General features: G+C 37.2%; 1 protein-coding gene across 1 annotated transcript in view; it reads right to left on the bottom strand.

Moving 5' to 3' along the window:
* Positions 1-7720: 7720 nt before the first annotated feature.
* ZDHHC15 (zinc finger DHHC-type palmitoyltransferase 15) overlaps positions 7721-18820 on the bottom strand; it is a 109189-nt gene continuing 98089 nt past the window's right edge. Inside the window, exon 12 of the mRNA XM_037139551.2 lies at positions 7721-14777. The gene's annotated coding sequence lies outside the window, so the exon portion shown is untranslated. The remainder of the gene's footprint in view (positions 14778-18820) is intronic.

Here is an 18820-nt window from a genome sequence, read left to right as displayed (position 1 = left end):
AGGATGGAAGGGAATGAAGGGGGAAATAGAACAACTGTAATGGCATAATTAATAAAATATATTTAAAATTTAAAAAAAGAATGAATTCAGTTTGTCCTTTCATGTTTGAACTGGCACTGACGTATTATACATCTATCTTCTATTTCATGGACCAATGTTTAATCCACCAGGCATGCTATTACCATTGTGTACTAATTGCCAGAGTGCAATTAGTATTCATGTGTTGTACCCAAAAATATTGGGCCCTCAATACTAAGGTTATATGAGTAGTAGTCACACCTGGATGAATGTACTCTGAGTGTGCCATAAAGGTTTCCCCTAGTCTTTCAGGTGGAGTCATTTTCTGTAGGGATTTGAGCCCACTCTATGATGCCTATTAATTTATTTCTACCAGAAACACATTGTTTCTATTTTATTGAGGAGCTTTACATGCACAGAAACAAGGGTAATACGTATTTATACACAGCACACTTTAATATCGTAGACATGCAGTTGCTATGTTTTATCCGTAACAGTCAGGAGCCTTTCTTAATATTTAATGGTCAAAGTTTATAGTTACAGTGTTCAGTCTGCCTGGAGTTGAATAATACATGGTTTGATTTTTTAGTACAGAGTAATTCCTGGAAGTTTCTTAGCAAATAATATCCTTTATAGTAAATATAATTTGAAATTTAATAAAAGATATCGTCACATTACTAGAGTTCTATTCTGTCATTGAGAGTTGATGTTGTACATCATAGCACATGACCAAAATGTCTCAGGTTTTCAGGCTTCCATTTGGCCTTGTTAAGGTCCAAAAATGGGTGTTGTGAGAGCAAACATAGCTTCACCCACTTGGTCATCTGGTATAATTACAGAGAGACAATATTTTTCTCTTCCTCTGAGCCTCCCTTGAGGAACTAGTGTAATGTTGGATGTCCCTCATTGCATATACCATTTATTCTGTTTTTTAACCTTTAGCCCATGAATTTTCCCTCTTTACACTTGCCATTCATTTAACCCAAACCTTTTTACCTTTGGAAGGAATGTCAGATTAAGTGACAATGCTGGTATAGATTGCTGTCGACAGTCTAGCAAATGCTTTCCATTCAGTCCATTCTCATTCATATAGAGTAGGGACACACAAATAGAGAACTAGTGGGTTATCCTGGCCACTAGGCAATACAGCTGAAATCATTGTCAATCCCAGTTTTGCAATATGGGGTGAAAGTATAATACATCCCAAAGGGCCCTTATGTCCTAAAGGTTTGAATGTATAATTGTAGTTTCTTACATAGGGATCATTCCTTGTCCTGGCAGGCACTGTTGTAGTCCTGGTCCTGAAATTACTGCATCAAGTAGAAAAAAAGGAAGTTGAGGTAATGTGGGAAAGCATTGTATAGTTGTTCAGTTTCCTCCCTACCCTCACCACTCTAGATCCCCTACAAAATTAGAGGGCTCTTTCTAATAGGGACCATTCTTTGTTTGCCCTCATATCGTATGTATGCACACATTTATAAAGGTATGTAAGCAATTATGTCTTTTTCTCTTGTTAATTTTTTAAAAGAGGTTCCTTGCAGATTTTTAAAAAGATTTTATTTATTTATCTTTAGAGGGGAAGAGAAGGAGAAAGAGAGAGAAATATCAATGCAGGGTTGCCTCTCTTGCGTCCCCTGCTGGGAACTGGCCTGCAACCCAGGCATGTGCCCTGACTGGGAATCAAACTGCGGTTGCTTGGTTCACAGGCCCACGCTCAATCCACTGAGCTGCACCAGCCAAGGCTGTCCCTTGTTAATTTTTATTGAGACATAATTAATATACCATAAAAATAACCCCTTTAAAATATTCAATTTAATGATTCTTAGTATAATTTAAAAATTGAGCAAACACCACAATCTACTGCCAGAATATTTAGATCAATCCAATAAGAAACCCTGTATTCATTAGTAGTCACTCTCTATTCTTCTTCCCACAGTCCCTGGCAATCACTAATCTACTTTCTGTCTCTGTGGATTTGCCTATACTGAACAATTTTGTATAAATGTAAATATAGAATATATGATTCCTTCTCAGTTGATTTTCATGTATGGTGTAAGGGTTTGGCTTTATTCTTTTGCATGTGGTTATCTAGTTGTGCTTCTATTTTGTTTATTTTCAGTAATGTTTTGGCTACTTGGGGTCCCTTGCAATTCTTTATAATGCTTAGAAGATTTTTTCAAATCATTGCTTCTTCATTTGCTACATGCTCTCAGGACAATTTCCATACACATGTAATACCTTTTAAAAATAAATTTTACCAGTTATAGTCATTTTTCTGGGGAGAGTATATATGGAACTCCTTACACCACTATTCTGCAATTTATCTCCTTTGGCCATTATTTCTTTTTTATAAATATATTTTATTGATTATGCCATTACAGTTGCCCCCTTTCCTCCCCTTCATTCCCCTCCACCCTGCACACCCTCTCCCCCACCATTCCCTGCTCCTTTAGTTTATGGCCATGTGTCTCAGGTTCTTTAGATTCTATATTTCCCATACTTTTCTTGCCCTCCTCCTATCTATTTTCTACCTATCATCTATGCTACTTATTTTCTGTACCTTCTCCCCCTTTCTCCTCCTCCCACTCCCCTGTTGCTAACCCTCCATGTGATCTTCATTTCTATGGTTCACTCCTGATCTAGCTGTCCTCTTAGTTTATTTTTGTTTTAGGTGTGGTTGTTAATAACTGTGAGTTTGCTGTTCTTTCACTGTTCATCTTTTTTATCTTCTCTTTCTTAGGTAAGTCCCTTTAATATTTCATATAATAAGAGCTTGGTGATGATGAACTCCTTGAATTTGATCTTATCTGAGAAGCACTTTATCTGTCCTTTCATTCTAAATGAAAGTTTTGCTGGATAGAGCAATCTTGGTTGTAGGTCTTTGGATTTCATGACTTGGAATACTTCTTTCCAGCCCCTTCTTGCCTGTAAGGTCTCTTTTGAGAAATCTGCTGACAGTCTGATGGGAACTCCTTTGTAGGTGACTGTCCCCTTAGCTCTTGCTGCTTCTAGGATTCTCTCCTTCATTTGAATCTTGGCTAATGTAATGATGATGTGCCTTGGTGTGTTCCTTCTTGGGTCCAACTTCTTTGGGACTCTCTGAGCTTCCTGGATTTCCTGGAAGTCTATTTCCTTTGCCAGAATGGGGAAGTTCTCCTTAATTATTTATTCAAATAAGTTTTCCACTCATGGCTGTTTCTCTTCCCCTTCTGGTACCCCTATAATTCGGATGTTGAAGTGTTTAAAGATGTCCTGAAGGTTCTCTAAGCCTCTCCTCATTTTTTTGAATTCTTGTTTCTTCATATTTTCCTGTTTGGTCATTTTTTTCTTCCTTCTGGTTCACTCCCTTGATTTGAGGCCCAGTTTCCTTTCCATCACTATTGGTTTACTATGCATTTCCCTTGATTTCAATTAGTTCAGCCTTCATTTGTTTCTCTAATTTGTGACTATAATCAACCAGTTCTGTGAGCATCCTGATCACCAATGTTTTGAACTGTGCATCTGAAAGTTTTGCTATCTCTTCATTGCTTAGATTTATAGGCTCTGGGGCTTTGAGATCTTCTTGAGCCATTTTTGGTCCGTTCAAGCCTGTTACATATGAGGAGGGGAGCCTTAGGTGTTTACCAGGGCGAGGCTACCCAGGTTGCTGGGTTGTGATGCTGTATGTGGGGGCGGGGTTGGAGAGGGGCGATAGCAGTCCCCTCTGCTGCTTCCCGCCACTGGGGCCTGCTCAGTCTGTCTCACTGCTCGCTCCTTCGCTAGTTTATCTGCACGCAAATGTGTGACCACGGTCAGCTTGCCGCCTTTCGCCTTCACTGGTTCCGCTCATTGCCACCCCACACCTGGGATCCACACTTGGCTGCCTGCAAACCTGAGTTGGGGGATCTCTTTTGCCCGACCCCGCTCTGCTGCTGGCTCCACCCCCTTACGGATCTGGCTGAAGGGTTCGTTGTTGTCGGACTTTCATATAGTTCAATTTTCTGTGGTTTGGCTATGTTTTTTGTTGCTAAAGCTTTGTTGTTTTTACACTTGTTTGTGCAAGAAGGCACGGTTTTTTCACCTACGCCTCTATCTTGGCAGAAGTCCCCTGGCCATTATTTCTTCAAAAAATTTTTCAGCCCCCTTCCTTCTAAGACTAGCAATTGTACTTACATTAAGCAGTTTGACATTGTTCCACAGTTTACAGATTGTTCTTTTTATTTTCGTTTTTTTTCTTCTTATATTTAGTATTAAAGTTTCTAAACTAAATTTGCTCTGTGATTTAGGTCACTAATAATGTTTCTGAAGTTTCTAATTATTTGTTAATACAATCAGCACATTTTTATTCTGTCATTAACTCTAGAAGTTCAATTTTTGCATCTTTTGCATTTCTCCTTAATATACTTATGTTTATTTTTACCTTTTTGAACATATGGGATATAAATATAATACCTATTTTAACATTTTCCCCTACAAATTATATTATCTCTTTCACTTCTGCCATACAAGTACTAACCATTAGGTAGAGCTTGTACGTTCTCCAGCATTAGAAGAGTAGCCTAATGTACTGGGTGTTCTGCAGGGTCTAGTGGTACACTCTCCCCAATCACACAGGCTGGGTACTCAGGGTTTGCTCCCCCCATGTGGGCTGAGTACACTCTCCTGTTGTAGTTGAGACTTGATTGCTGTTAGTACATCTGTGTGAGGATTTGCCCCTAGACCATTAGGCTGCAAGGACTGGCTGTGACCACTAACCACTGACCACTGACCTCTGACTACCTTGGTGGATCAGCTGTTCAGGGGTCCACTCCACAAATCAAGACTTACTTCAGTGAGACTCTGATGCCTACTGAGTTTGTCTCCTAACTGGGTTGCTTGTAGAGGTGATTGTGTGATAGTGGCGCTTCAACATGTTGTGAAGATCACCGGGTGCACTGGCTCTGGGGCATCCCAGGAGATGTGGGCCAAGATTAGCCACTGCCTATATTCTGCCTGGGACCACCTGTTATGAGCTACAAAGCAATCTGCAGATGGCTGCTACTTGCACTGTGATTGGCGTTGCCCAACCAAGGCCAGGTGCTGTTAGTGCAGGACCTGGGGCCACTTAAGGAGAGGTATGGGGTACAGTAAAGCCAGACACTGCTTCATTGAGAGATTAGGAAAGCTGGCAGTGAAAACCAAAACAGGCCATTTATATGGTAAAGCCACTGGAAACAGCTTGGCTGGGCTCACAATTTGGGTGGGGCAGGGTCTCAGGGAATCGCCGAGGCTGAGTGAACAGTGCCAGTGCCAACCAGGTCAATGGAGTCTCAGATACAGCACCTGCCTGCTGGCTCTGTGAGTGGGGGAGCTAATCAAAACAACAGTGTCCTGTACCAGCACTTCTGTCTGGGAGAAAGCTGCCCCCTCAAGCTCTTGCCCTGGTGCCAGATAATTCAGTTCCTCCCCATATGCCTGTAGTGCCCTGTAGAAGCACTCTATCTCTCTCAGCCTCAATCCCCACTGGTTTTTACAACTAGAAGTTATGGGGACTTCTTTTTCTGGCACTGGAACCCTAGGATGGGGGCCTTTGTATGGAACTTGGACTCCTCTTCTCTCAGGGGGACTTCTTCAGTGAGATATCCCTCCCAATTTTTATCTGCCACACCTGGATGTGGGACCAGTCTGTTCCACATTTCTGCCCTGCCTACCAGTGTTTATGTGTCCTCTTCTTTAATTTCTTAGTTGTAGGACTTCCATTCAGTAAAATTCCAGGTGGTTTTGGATGATGGTTGTTCTGTGGTTAGTTGTCATTTTAATGTTTTTAAGTCTTAATTTTAAGCTTTGATGAGCAAGTCCAAAGTACCCTTTAGTCTAGACATAATTTTCCTCACTATTGACTACATAAAACCCTGTGAGCACTCTAGCCCATAGTAATGAATTACCAGGTTTTTCTACTTTGGTGGTAGGCCAATTGAATTGTTTCTGGTCCATAGATCTAGAAATTGTTTCTTGTGTTCATTTTGAATGATTCTTTGGGTCTCTACTTCAAGAACCACTGCCATGTAGCATTTACTCATGCACAATTAAAAGAGCTATTCAAACTTTAATCATGTGACTTATAAGATCCAATAAATGACAGGGGGTTGAGAATAAAAATGAGCATAATGCTTATAACAGAAAATTATCTTTAAAAACCAATTTCTGACATTTAAAAACCAATGTCAATGTCACTAAAAATAACACTGACATGAGTTAAATATCCCAACAGTTGTCATGTTAAAATTTCTTTAATTTGATGAGAAATATTTTGTCCCCTGTTGTGTGAAGAGACAATTTCACATAGTACTGACTATGTACACTGCCCATCTCTCTGATATTGTTAGCAACAACCATTCTGCTCATCCAACTGCTCCAAAGCTTCAAGCAAGGGGGGTAGATTATGCAAATAGCAAATTCTAAAAATATAATAAACTCAGTAGTGGATTTTGCATTAATTGGTAAAGTGTATCCCAATTTGATAATGTAACATAGTATCCCATACAGGTTCACTTATTTGATTCTATAAAAACAGGACTCAGTTTAAGGTAAGAATTCTTTTTGAAAAAAATTAATTTATTTTTAGAGAGGGGAAGGGAAGGAGAAAGAGAGGGAGGGAAACATCAATGTGTGGTTGCCTCACACACCTCCCACTGGGGACCTGACCTGCAATCCAGGCATGTGCCCTGACTGGGATTTGACCCAGTGACTCTTTGGTTCTCAGGCTGGTGCTCAATCCACTGAACCACATCAGCCAGGGATAAGATAGGAGTTCTTAACTAGGTAGGATATATGAATATATTTCAGTCTCTGAGAACCCTCTGAAATGGTAAAATTTTCTGTGCATGTTCATGTATTTTTATATGGAGAGTGTTCATAGCCTTGCTTAGATTTTTCAAAGGAGTCCATGACGAAAATAAAGCTAGGGTCCCTGGTTTAAGGCAACCTCAAATGAGTTCAACAACATCCCTATCTGCCTTTCTTTCTAGTACCCCCCTTTTCTTTTTTGACAATAGTGTGTGGAAAGATGATAACACATGGAAATGAAAATTATTATCATGAAGAAGTAGATTTAAAAGCTAGATTGTGTAGCAATACAAAGATTCCAAGGGGAATATAGTCAATAAGAGTGTGATAACTGCGCATGGTGGCAGATGGTTACTAGACTTAGTGTGGTGATCATATTGTAAGATATGAAATGTTAAACTACTATGTTGTACACTTGAAACTAATATGATGTTGTATGCCAACTACACTTTAATAAAAACAACACGAGATACCACCCATCAGGATGGCTGTAATAAGACAAATATTTTTTAAATGTTTGCAAAGGTGTGGAAAGATCAGAATCCTCATACACTGCTTAGTGTAAAATAATGCTTCTGCTTTAGAAAACAGTTTGGCAGTTCGTCAAATAGTTGAACATAGAGTGATATGATCCAATAATCCCATAACTAGGTATACACCCCAGAGAAATAAAAGCATATATCCCCAAATATGTTGTTTTATTTATCATCTAGGATTGTAGTGTCTACACCCTTTGACAATAGTCATATAAATGCAAAGTTGTTTCTGAAAACTTTGGCTGAACTGAGGTCATCCAAAACTTTCAGGTAAATAAAATGTAGAAAACTTAATATGTTCATGACAAATGAAAACATTTAAACATAACATTTAGAAATAAATGTTCCATGTGGTTCTGGTAAGATAATTAAACAGAGGCAGCTGTAGAAATGCAAATCTGAAGTTGTCTCTAGATCAGTCAACTAAAAAGACATAGAAGAGTTAAATTAATTTTACCCTCAACAGCATTACAATTTTAATAGATTGAAAATAGAAAGCTTCAAATTTTAGGGTAAATTATAACCAAGTGGGAAGGGGGTTAAAATGTCAATGTTTTCTATCTCATCTTGGCTTATGACCCCCTCTATCGCCCCTTGATATTTTACATCTCACAGAACTTTCAAGTCTCAACACCCAGTATCCCTGGCACACAGATTCTTGTGATTCAGAAACAACTTCAGATTTGCATTTGATTGGGCCCTGCAGAACCACATTAATAAGTATTTTCTAACTGTCCAAGGTAATTTATGAATGGTATGACAGTGGATTGATAAGTATAATGTAATTACAATTTTTGACTAATTAGTAATCTGCATTCTTTAATGTTCTAAGAATAAAACTTTCCCCTCCATATACAGAGTCTTATTCAGCTGTTATAATCATGTAGTCATTGAACAGGACTGGACATGAGACAATACAGGCCCTGGGGGGGTCTGGGGTGATCTGCCCAAGCTCCCTCCTGGGACTTCCAGATGCACCAGGGAGCAGCCAGTGTGCTCACTGGAGTTCTTTGAGTTTTCTCAGGTCAAAGGTTATAGCCACAGTGTGTTCAGGGGACATACTGCAGCCTCTTGGCCCAGGGTCCCTTACAACAAGTAATGCCCAGGACTGGGAAGAGATCTTGGGGTCTCTACGGTGTTCTTGGAATGTCCTTGCTGCCCTGTCAAACACAGATGGACATTTTTACAATAATACCCCAAAGTATTAGTCTCAAGAGTCACCAAAATCTCAGGCAGGGGCACCCTACAAAATCAAACTGCTATATTTATCCCAAAACTAGTTTTTATGGCACTTTAAATAACTTACAAAAAAGCTATAAAAGTCATATATACCAGGACACATGTGTTAAATAAGGGCACTGTTTCCCGTTAGTGCACATATGTACAGGGTGGTTATGGTGGCTCCCGGAACAACAAAACTTTTGCTTTCTATAGTGATTGTATTTTGTTTTTATTGAAATTCTTTTTTTGTAGATTTGCTTATTTATTTAAGTATAGTTGACATAAAATATTGTACTTGTTACAGGTGTATGACACAGTGATTCAACATCTCTATATCTTATGTGATTACCACACTGAGTCTAGTAACCATGTGTCACTATGCCAAGTTATCACACTACTATTGACTGTATCCCCCACTACCCTTTTCATCTACCTCTTTCTGCCTGGCAAACATCACTTTCTTTGTTTCAGTAGTTTGTTTTGTTTTGTTAATGTGTTTTGATTTTTTTAACTTCACAAATAAGTTGAATTATGTCTTTCTCTGACTTATTTGCATAGCACAGCTTCTGGGTCTATCCATATTGTTGCAAATGGCACTGAAGTGCAACAGCCAGATTTATTTTGGAGTTTACTAACATTGTCAGGACCTGGGTCTGATACTGTGCCAATTTGCAGAATTATTTTGAATATTTCCATTAAGGTTTATGAGAAAAATCTTTCAAAATCATAAACATATTCAAATACTTATTTAAAAGTTTGCTTAAAATGTGTTTTTAACTATCATATATTTTCCTCCTCTGCAGAGTTAGAAGTCTGTCTAAACATTGAAACATTATGCTACTCTGTGAGAGTATTTTAATATTCAAAGAGAAACTGACTAGTTTTTCAATGTCCTTGTATATGGTGAGAAAATTAATTTAAATTTTTTGCTTATAAAATATAGAAATGCATGTCAATATGTTCACACATTCCTGTAGAAATCATTGTATGTATATCTTTATATGTATAGTTTCCTTTTAAACATCAATATCTTGAATTTCCTTAGGAATGTCTACTCAAATAAGATTCTTATGTACATGTTGCTTCATTTATGCCTTTTTTTTATCTAGGAAAAAATAGTTGTCCTTTGTAAAAAATTTGAATTTTTTACATTGTGTTTGTAATATAAATTCAAACTGTTTGTGGGTGATGTATTGCAATAAATGAAATGGGATTTCAGCAGAGATGTTTGAGGTATTCACCTAGGACAAAGTACTTTTTTAAAATGAGCTTAACTGCAATAAAGGACTTCTTTCTGGTTTTGTGTTAAGCCTGACTTCTGTGGGTTGGCTTCTCTGACATTGATTCAAGTTCTCCATTATTATTTATTCCAGTCAACAACTTCCAAATTCAGCTTTTAATGCTGTGCATTTTTCAATGCTTTCTGCCTTCTTGTTGGCTAATTGAGGGGGATATTCTTTATGCTTTCTGATAAGGAATTTTTATGCAAATGGTACATCTATTGAGGAGAACTTTATTTGGGGCTTATTTAATGAGGGTCTCTTCACATATTTCTCTAACTGTAATGTGTAATTTAAGAGAAAGTGGACCTGTGTGGTCTTTTCTCAGAATCATTGTATTATTTTTTCAGGTGATATGCATCTGGAGAGCAATAAACATAGTCTTAATTGTATTAAAAAACTGAACCGAGTTCATATCATGCGTAGGTACATGAGTTCTTTCTTTTTCTTTTTACTTATAACAGTAACAGAGGTAACAGCAAAAGATGTGTGAGGCTGAGCAGAGACTTAACATAATCCAGTGCCATTAGACTAGTCAGTTTTCTGTCTAAAATCCATTGCTGCTAATTTCCCAAGTTATATCCATGTTGGATCATAAGAGAAATACTGAGCATGGGATGGGAGATGTGCTTGGAAAATGAGAAGTTATAGAGGAGTCTACATACCAAACATAACAATCAACCTGGGAGTTAATAAAATCTGCTATAACCTCATGAAATAAAATGTATAGAAACTTCTATCAAAGTGGTCTGAAATATTAGGCTTTGCCAACATTATTTAACAAAAGCACAATACATAAAAGAAACAACAATTTTATGCATATACTTTTAATAAAGAACATAGGAAGATAAGGCTGATTAGTATTTGTGGGTATTTCTCTAGCAAGACACAGGGTTTTAAGAATACCATATATAATTACTCTGAGCAGACTGGAGGGAAAAAGGACTTGTAGCAAATTGGCAACTTGAGCTTACTTGCTCAGGTCCCCAGGGCCTTTCTTTCTCCGGATCTCCAATACATTTCATATATTACCAAGACCCAGTATTGGTTTTTCTGCTGTGTCTCTTTGCTGATTTAGCCAGCAGAGTGACAGCAATTATTCCTTGACTGCATCTTATTGTTATTTTCCTCTTCTTTAACACCAGTCCCTACTTAGAATGTATTTCCTGATATACAACATTCATTGCCTGTTTTAACTCATTGTGCTGATGGCCATATACCAGGCTTGTACAAAGAACACATGTAATACTTTTGAACACTGTGTGGGACACAACCTTATTTGTTTTGGGGTAGTAAACATTCATGGGTTGCATGCTATTAGGAGCCACCCATTCATTATTATATTACATAACACCTGCATGCAAAAAATTACAATTTAATATGGCACATTACAGCTATAGTTAAAGAAATGTAGATGTACCATACTCAATAAAACATTTTCTACTGATTGGATGGAATTTATCAATTTTCTACTAACATGGGACTTCAGAAGAGTTGAACAATCTTATTATTTGCTTTCTATGGCTGAAAGAAACACAGAACATGTCTTTTGAACCAAATGAGTAGTTTAGCTACTATGGAAGCAGAGGTTCTAGAATGTATAAATGGAATGTTTTTCACTTGCAGTGACTGTTGGACGTTTTTCTAGGAGAGGACAGAGAATTATTCCTTTAAAGTATCTGCTTCTCATCACCAGGCAGCCCATTTTGGAGATAGTGTGATGAGAAGGGAAAGGGATTGGCTCTGCATTACTGTTCCATTACTGTGAATTTGGGTCATGTTAAATTTCAGGTGCACTTTACAATATGTGCATTCAATATTCTTAAAACATACCTGCTAGGGTTGTGCTTAAGTCTCCATTTACTGCAATGTCTACATTTTGTGCAATTTGGCATAAACATGGGGAAGCACATTAATTTCACTGACAAAGTCAGCCCTGAGATTTGGCTCTATGGGTTTCCAGAGGAGATAATGACTGGCTGATGCCATGTAGTATGAAATGTATGTGTCACATGGGGCCAGTGGGGTAAAGAGGCACATATTACATTTATGTCACATAGAGAAAAAGAGTTGCATAAAATGCATGCTTTCAGATTATAGACAAAGTAGGACTCTTCTGAAATGTGATCTTGGCCTAATTTCTCTCACTGTTCTAAGCTGCTGCATGGTAATTGCAGTACTAAGAAGCCAAGTCGCTCTAACAGTACACTGGAAATTGTTTTGTTCCAGACAGCTAGGTGCCTCTGGAGGGCATTTCATTTATTTGGCCTTAATTTTTCTACCTGTACCATACGGAAATAATTTCTACTCTGTCTATTTCTAAGAACATTGTTGGAATTAATGGAAAACATTAATAAAGTACCCTAATCTCTGAAAGAACAAATCAGCAATGAGAACATGGAAGAATGGAGAGTGCTGGTTTACATAGAAATACTGTTATGGTTAAACTCTTCATTCTAATCCTGCAATAATACATATAAGAGCACTAAAGATTACATAGCACCTTTTAGCTGTGGGATCCTAATGAGTGTTCTCATGTTGCAAATGGGGAAGAATGGGCACCAAATATTGGGGAATGAGATCCCACAGAGGTTATTGGACAGGGCTGCAAGGAAGAGCAGGCAAAGGAGCCAAAGCAGGCAAAGGATATGCTAATTAAACAAATCTCTCTGTTGTTTCAATAATGAACCAATTGGAGGAATGCTTATGTATGTAGTCAATACTCAATCTATGGATATTATCAGTGTATAAACTACTGAGATCAAGGTGCTGAGACAGGAATAAGGTTTCTTTATTTCACTAAGCCCCCAGTAAAAACACTGATTTATTTGGCCTTTTGAAGACTGTAAATCTGTCGGCTTTGCATTTTACCTTTCCTGAGCTTTATGACCTGATTTCTATGAGTGCTAATAGACTCTATGCATCAAAGAAGATCTTGCTTCCTTTCTGGCTTTGAATTATAGTTAACAGCTACTCTGCCTAAACCCTTGGCAGAAGATGACACATGGAAAAGAGAAAGGCTTTCTTTGAGGCCCACTGGCTATGAAGTAATAGGCCTACCTTTAAAGGTACATTTGTATACAAATAGAAGGCAAGTCTTGTCCATCATAAGGCCATGTGGATGGCCAAATAAGCTTTCAAGAGAAACCTAAACAAAGGAGTGTCTTGGAGGGAGAGAGGAAGGGGAAAACTATTCCCATCTGAATATACAGAATTTCATTGGGAAATCCAGTATGCATAGTCTTCTAGGCTGCTTCTTAGCATCTGAGTTTGAGAAACAGCCCCTGGCCCTGATATATTTAGTCATGTCTACTATTCCCTCAAGTGATATGCTGGCCACGATCAATTTAACTTATAATAAAAATCTTATCTTGACTAAAATTACCTAGAGAATCCAAATAAACAAGTCTTTTGTTGCTTTAAATAGTTGGGTTGCTCACTTTCTCAGCTCCACTGGAGCCTGAACACTGAGTTGATTGTGGCAGGCAACTCTTTCTACTCAGTAAGGTTTGAGGGAAAATAATTTAGTAAACCTAATATTCCTCCAGGAGCTCAACTCCTTGATATTTGGAAGATGCCTGTAACACTGATTGATCTCTGGAAGAGCTGGGATTTCTATGGTCAAGAGCTGGGCACTAGAGCACTGACTGGGAAACAAACATCATTAATACTGTTAGGTATTATTATAAAGAAGCAGTATTAGTGTCCATACTCATTAATTTAGGTACTGGTACTAAAAGAATGGATGATTATAAATTAATGGGGAAATGAATGTAAACTATCTCATGGCTGAGATATCACTGAAACTAAAAAAACAAGAAACAAAGAAAAACAAAGGATTGTCATATTACTATTAGATTATCACTATCTGTACACTAAAGCTTGCTGTGAAAACACAGATCTTTAATGCTAACCCTTAGGCCAATTTCAATTGTAAAATTTTATCCTGATGAATAATAGTATTGTAATTAAACCCCAAAATTACCATTAACCTCCTTAACAAAATCAATGGCCCATAACCTATGCTTATAGTTTTTCTTCACCATAACAATAACTCATAAAAGCTAAAATAAAGCTAGGTAGCAGAAAAAAAGAATAAAAGTAATTAGAGAATTTTACCACAGGCTGGTATTACAAGTGTATATAAAACACTAATTGTTATATTTAATAAACTAGAAATCTGATTTGATCTGATCTTCCCAACTAGCTGTGGTACTTTCAGGAATACCACACATCTATGACAGACATCAGGTTTTACATTTACATTGCTGTTCAGTTCCCAATTTGAGGACCCTGATCGCAGTGTGTCAAATCTCTCTTGGGGAGTTTTAGGGACCTGATATAGGGATGATGTTCACAGTTCAGCATATATTTAAATTGCTATTTAAAAAAATATTGAATAAACACCACGGAGTTTTTAAACTTGATTTTCACAATACCATAGCAGAATTTTGTGTAAATGTACTACATATGTGCATGCTTGTCAATGCACATGCATACAAGCAGCAAATGTAGTCTGCAGTCTGATTCCCCTCAGTTCCACAAAGACACTATAGATATGATTAATAGACTTTCCAGGGGAGTTAAAGACACCGAGAAAGTCTTTTGAATTCTTCTTTGCCACGTAAGAAGAATGAAAATAGCCTCTAGAAAGATTTATATGCATTTAGGCTTTCACAGATTGAGGTGGGGTAGGGGTGGAGAGAAGAAGACTGGATGGTATTAACTGCTACCAGATTGATGAATTCAGTCAGTAAATTAAATGACTTGTAAAGTTCCAAAACACCTATTTTCACAGCAAGTATTTGACAAAATGCTTTCATGTAGTGAAGCTTTCAATCCTCCATGGTGACTTATTTTGAAGATTAGGATGGGTCCCAACATTGAACTCTGTAAACTTCATAGGAGATAGATGATCCTATGAATAAAAACAGAAATTCACAGGTGAGCTGAACAACTTAAACATACACATGGCAACATCCACTGACAATAACGTGCAACTGTTACATGTCTATAAAGAATATGGGTCAGCATTAAAAATGTTAAGTAATAAAAGCAGAATGCAAAATTACATATGCAACATTACAGTTATTTTTAACCTAGTAATTGTATCTGGAACAAAGACCTGAGGAATACATTAAATTGTTGTAAGTGGTGAATTCATGGGTAATTTATTTTTATTTTTTCTACTATCTATTTGTATTTTCCACATTTTATCCAGTAAGTATATAATAATATCATCATGCAAAAACAATTTATATTTTAATATTCACATGGAAATAACATGAGCTTTGAAATTAGGCAATTCTGAATTTGAATTCTAGCTTTGCTACCTGTTGTCTCTTTGACTCTAGACAAATAATATCAGTGGACCGTAGTGTCTTCATCTGTAAATAAGGCATAATAAAATCTATCTAAAATGATATTTGGCACATAGTGGGTACTCAGGTAGCTGTTATTAGTATAAGTTTTTGGAAAACAATTTGGTGTGTATATTAAGAGTTGTTAAAAAGTTCATACCGGTAATTTTGCTTCTAAAATTTTATCCTAAGAAAATCATTATTAATTAGGAAAAAGATTTATGCCCAATGATATTATTGGCAGCCTTATTCATAATAGTGAAAATTAGATAAAATCTTAATGTTGAACAGCAGTGAATTGGTTAAGTAAACAACAGTGTCTTGATATAATGGAAAATTATTTTCAGCATTAGTTAAAAAAAGCAGAACTCAAAACTGAATACAATATGACCTCAATGTTTAAAAAAATATATTCATAGAAAATATTTGAGAGGATACAGCCAAATGTTAATGTAAGTAATCTTTCAGTGGTGGATTATGGGTGATTTTGATGTTATACATAGTTTTTTATCTTATCTGTTATAAATATGTTTAATGTACTTATAAAATGAATTCTAGGTCAGAGGAATGGTGGCATGAGAGGTCTTCTTGGTCTCTCCCCTTGAAGTTTCAACAATTTGAACAGCTATAACTCAACAAAGGATTCCTGGCTAATGCACAAACATGTCTGACAGATCCACTAATTGAAACATCTAAAGGTGGGCAAATGGGAGTGAACTGGGGTAGTGGGAAAGGAGAAAAACAGAGATGAACCACAGACACAGCCCTGCAGCCCAGCACTCACTGTGGGGCTCAGCCCGGAGAGGGGAGAAATCAGGTTGTGGAATGGCACTCCCTTCAGCCAGTAGGAGCAAAGAGATTTAGAGAGCATTCTTGCAGGAGTGGGCAGTACAAACTGCGGCTGAGCCCAGTGACCTGGGCAGAGAGGAAGCACAGAGGTATGGCGAATGTCTGGCAATTGGCATTTCAGACAGAGAAACACAGCAACAGAGCCTGACCAGCTTTCCCCAATCTCTGAGAGCTTGCCTTTCCGCACCCTTCATGTTGGGATAAAGAGCACATTGTCAGCAAACCTAAGAACTGGTGTAACCCACACCATCATTCTCTTAAAATTGTTTCTGTAAATAAGGACTTGTAAAATCACATGTAGCTATGGATAAACTGCCTGTTTCCTTAAGGGATTCTAGGAACTAACCTCAAATGAAGCAGACTCCAGCTTCCAGGCATTTTAGCTCCAGGACATTTGCTTGCCTTTGACAGTAAAACCAGGATGACAAAAACCAGACCAACTGTTGATTGGCTCTGAGATGGTTACTGGAGCACACTGCACTGAGTCACACATACCACCTTCAACAGGGAGCCAGCAACCCCCTTCCTCCCACCAGTTTCCTTTGTTCTTCCTACCCCTTCCAGGCTCATAAAAACCCCTGCCTGCACTGACATGTTAAGATGGTCTTTGTGAAATTAGTCTTCCCTCTTCTCAGGCTGCTGGCTCTGAAATAAATGGATTTCCCTTGCACCAATCCTTGCCTCTTGATAACTGGCTTTTGCGCAAAGGACCTTAATAGTCACTTCTCCAAAGAGGACATACAGATGGCCCATAGACATATGAAAAGATGCTCAATATCACAACATCAGACAAAGGCAAATTAAAACAACAATGAGATATGACCTCACATCTGTCAGAATGGCTATCATCAATAAGTCAGCAAACAACAAGTGCTGGCAAGGATATGGATAAAGGGGAACCCTTCTGCACTGTTGGTGGAAATGCAGATTGGGGCAGCCACTGTGGAAAACAGTACATATTTTCCTCAGAAAATTATACATGGAACTGCCTTATGACCCAGTAATTCCACTTCTGGAAATATATCCAAAGAAACCCAAAACCCTAATTGAAAATTATATATGTACCCCTATGTTCATTGCAGCATTATTTACAATCACCAAGATTTGAAAGCAACCCAAGTGCTTTCAGTAGACAAGTAGATAAAAAAGCTGTGGTACATTTACACAATGGAATACTACCGAGCTCTAAAAAAGAAGAAAATCTTACCTTTTGCAACAGCATGGATGGACCTGGAGAGTATTATGTTAACTGAAATAAGCCAGTCAGAGAAAGACAAATACCACATGATTTCACTTATATGTGGAATCTAATGAATAAAATAAACAAACAAAATAGAAACAGACTCATAGATACAGAGAACAGACTAACAGCTATTGGGGGGGTGCTCAGTGAAATAGGTGAAGGAATTAAGCAAAAAACCCTCATAGACACAGAAATCAGTATGGTAATTAACAGAGGGAAAGGGGATGAGGGGGGTACAGGAGGGTAAAGGAAGGATAAGTGGTAAATTTGGGTGGTGAACACATAATACAATAAACAGATAGAATTGTAACCTTGAAACCTAAATAATTTTTTTAACCAATGCAACTCCAGTAAGCTCAATAAAAATTTAAAAAGCATCTGTTTTCCACATAGCCTTGCCAACATTAGGTACTCTAATTTATACTAATTGATTGCTTCATAGACAGAAATTGTTTGGGGGGGTAATTTTATTTTGTATTGCTTTCTAATGAAGTTGAACAAATTTTATGTTTATTTTTCACTTTTACTTTTATTTTTTCAATTATACCTTTACCCATTTCTAACTGTTGTGTTTTTCTTTTTTTACTGATTTCCAAGATATCTGTGAATTAATGATGTTAAATTTTGTTTTATAAGTTTTACAAATGTTTCTCCAAGTTTATAGTTTCATTCTGAAGAAAATATCTAGAATCTGTGCTTATTGTATATAAACATGGCAATAATTTTTTAAAAGATTTTATTTATTTATTTTTTAGAGAGAGGAGAAGGGGAGGAGAAAGAGAGGGAGAGAAACATCAGTGTGTGGTTGCCTCTCACAAATCCCCCACGGAGGACCTGGCCTGCAACCCAGGTATGTGCCCTGACTGGAAATTGAGCCAGTGATCCTTTGGTTTGCAGCCTGTGCTCAATCCACTGGGCTACACCAGCCAGGCACATGACAATAATTTTTATATATAAAAATTTGAGAAAAAACATGTTAGCATTTGTTAATCCTAAGTTGTAAGTAGATGAGTAATCATTTTATTCTTCATATTTTAATTTTTTAAACTTCTAAAAATAAAAGAAATACATATAAAGAATGTAATAGCTTGGACATAGACATACATAACTTATTCACTCATTTTTTTATTGGTTGGCATTTAGGTTGTTTTCTATTTGGAGTTTTTATAAACATCACTATAGTAATTATCTATACACATTACAAATTCTTCATATCTTGGTTAAGTTTTGAAATGATTCCCCCATTCTTCCTACAAAATTAATCATTTAATCTATTTTAACAGAGAGCTGTGGGAAAAGCATTGCTTAAAAGCAATTTTTCTTATCAAGGAAATTATATCAAAATATATTTTATGATTTAACATTCACTCAATCCATTCTGAAAAAAGAGATATATGGTAATATAAGTTTGACAAGATTTATTACACTTTTGGGGATTGACAAAGTTCCTTAGCATATTGTAAGTCCTGATAAGTACTACAGTAAAGGTAAGGTTCTATGATCTGCACA

The sequence above is a fragment of the Artibeus jamaicensis genome, unplaced genomic scaffold (genome assembly GCF_021234435.1).
Source record: "Artibeus jamaicensis isolate MK-2021 breed Jamaican fruit bat unplaced genomic scaffold, CSHL_Jam_final contig_240, whole genome shotgun sequence".
In the NCBI taxonomy this organism is placed as follows: Eukaryota; Metazoa; Chordata; class Mammalia; order Chiroptera; family Phyllostomidae; genus Artibeus; species Artibeus jamaicensis.
The sequence above is the reverse complement of the archived record's forward strand: the minus strand, read 5'-3'. Positions and strand labels throughout refer to the sequence as shown.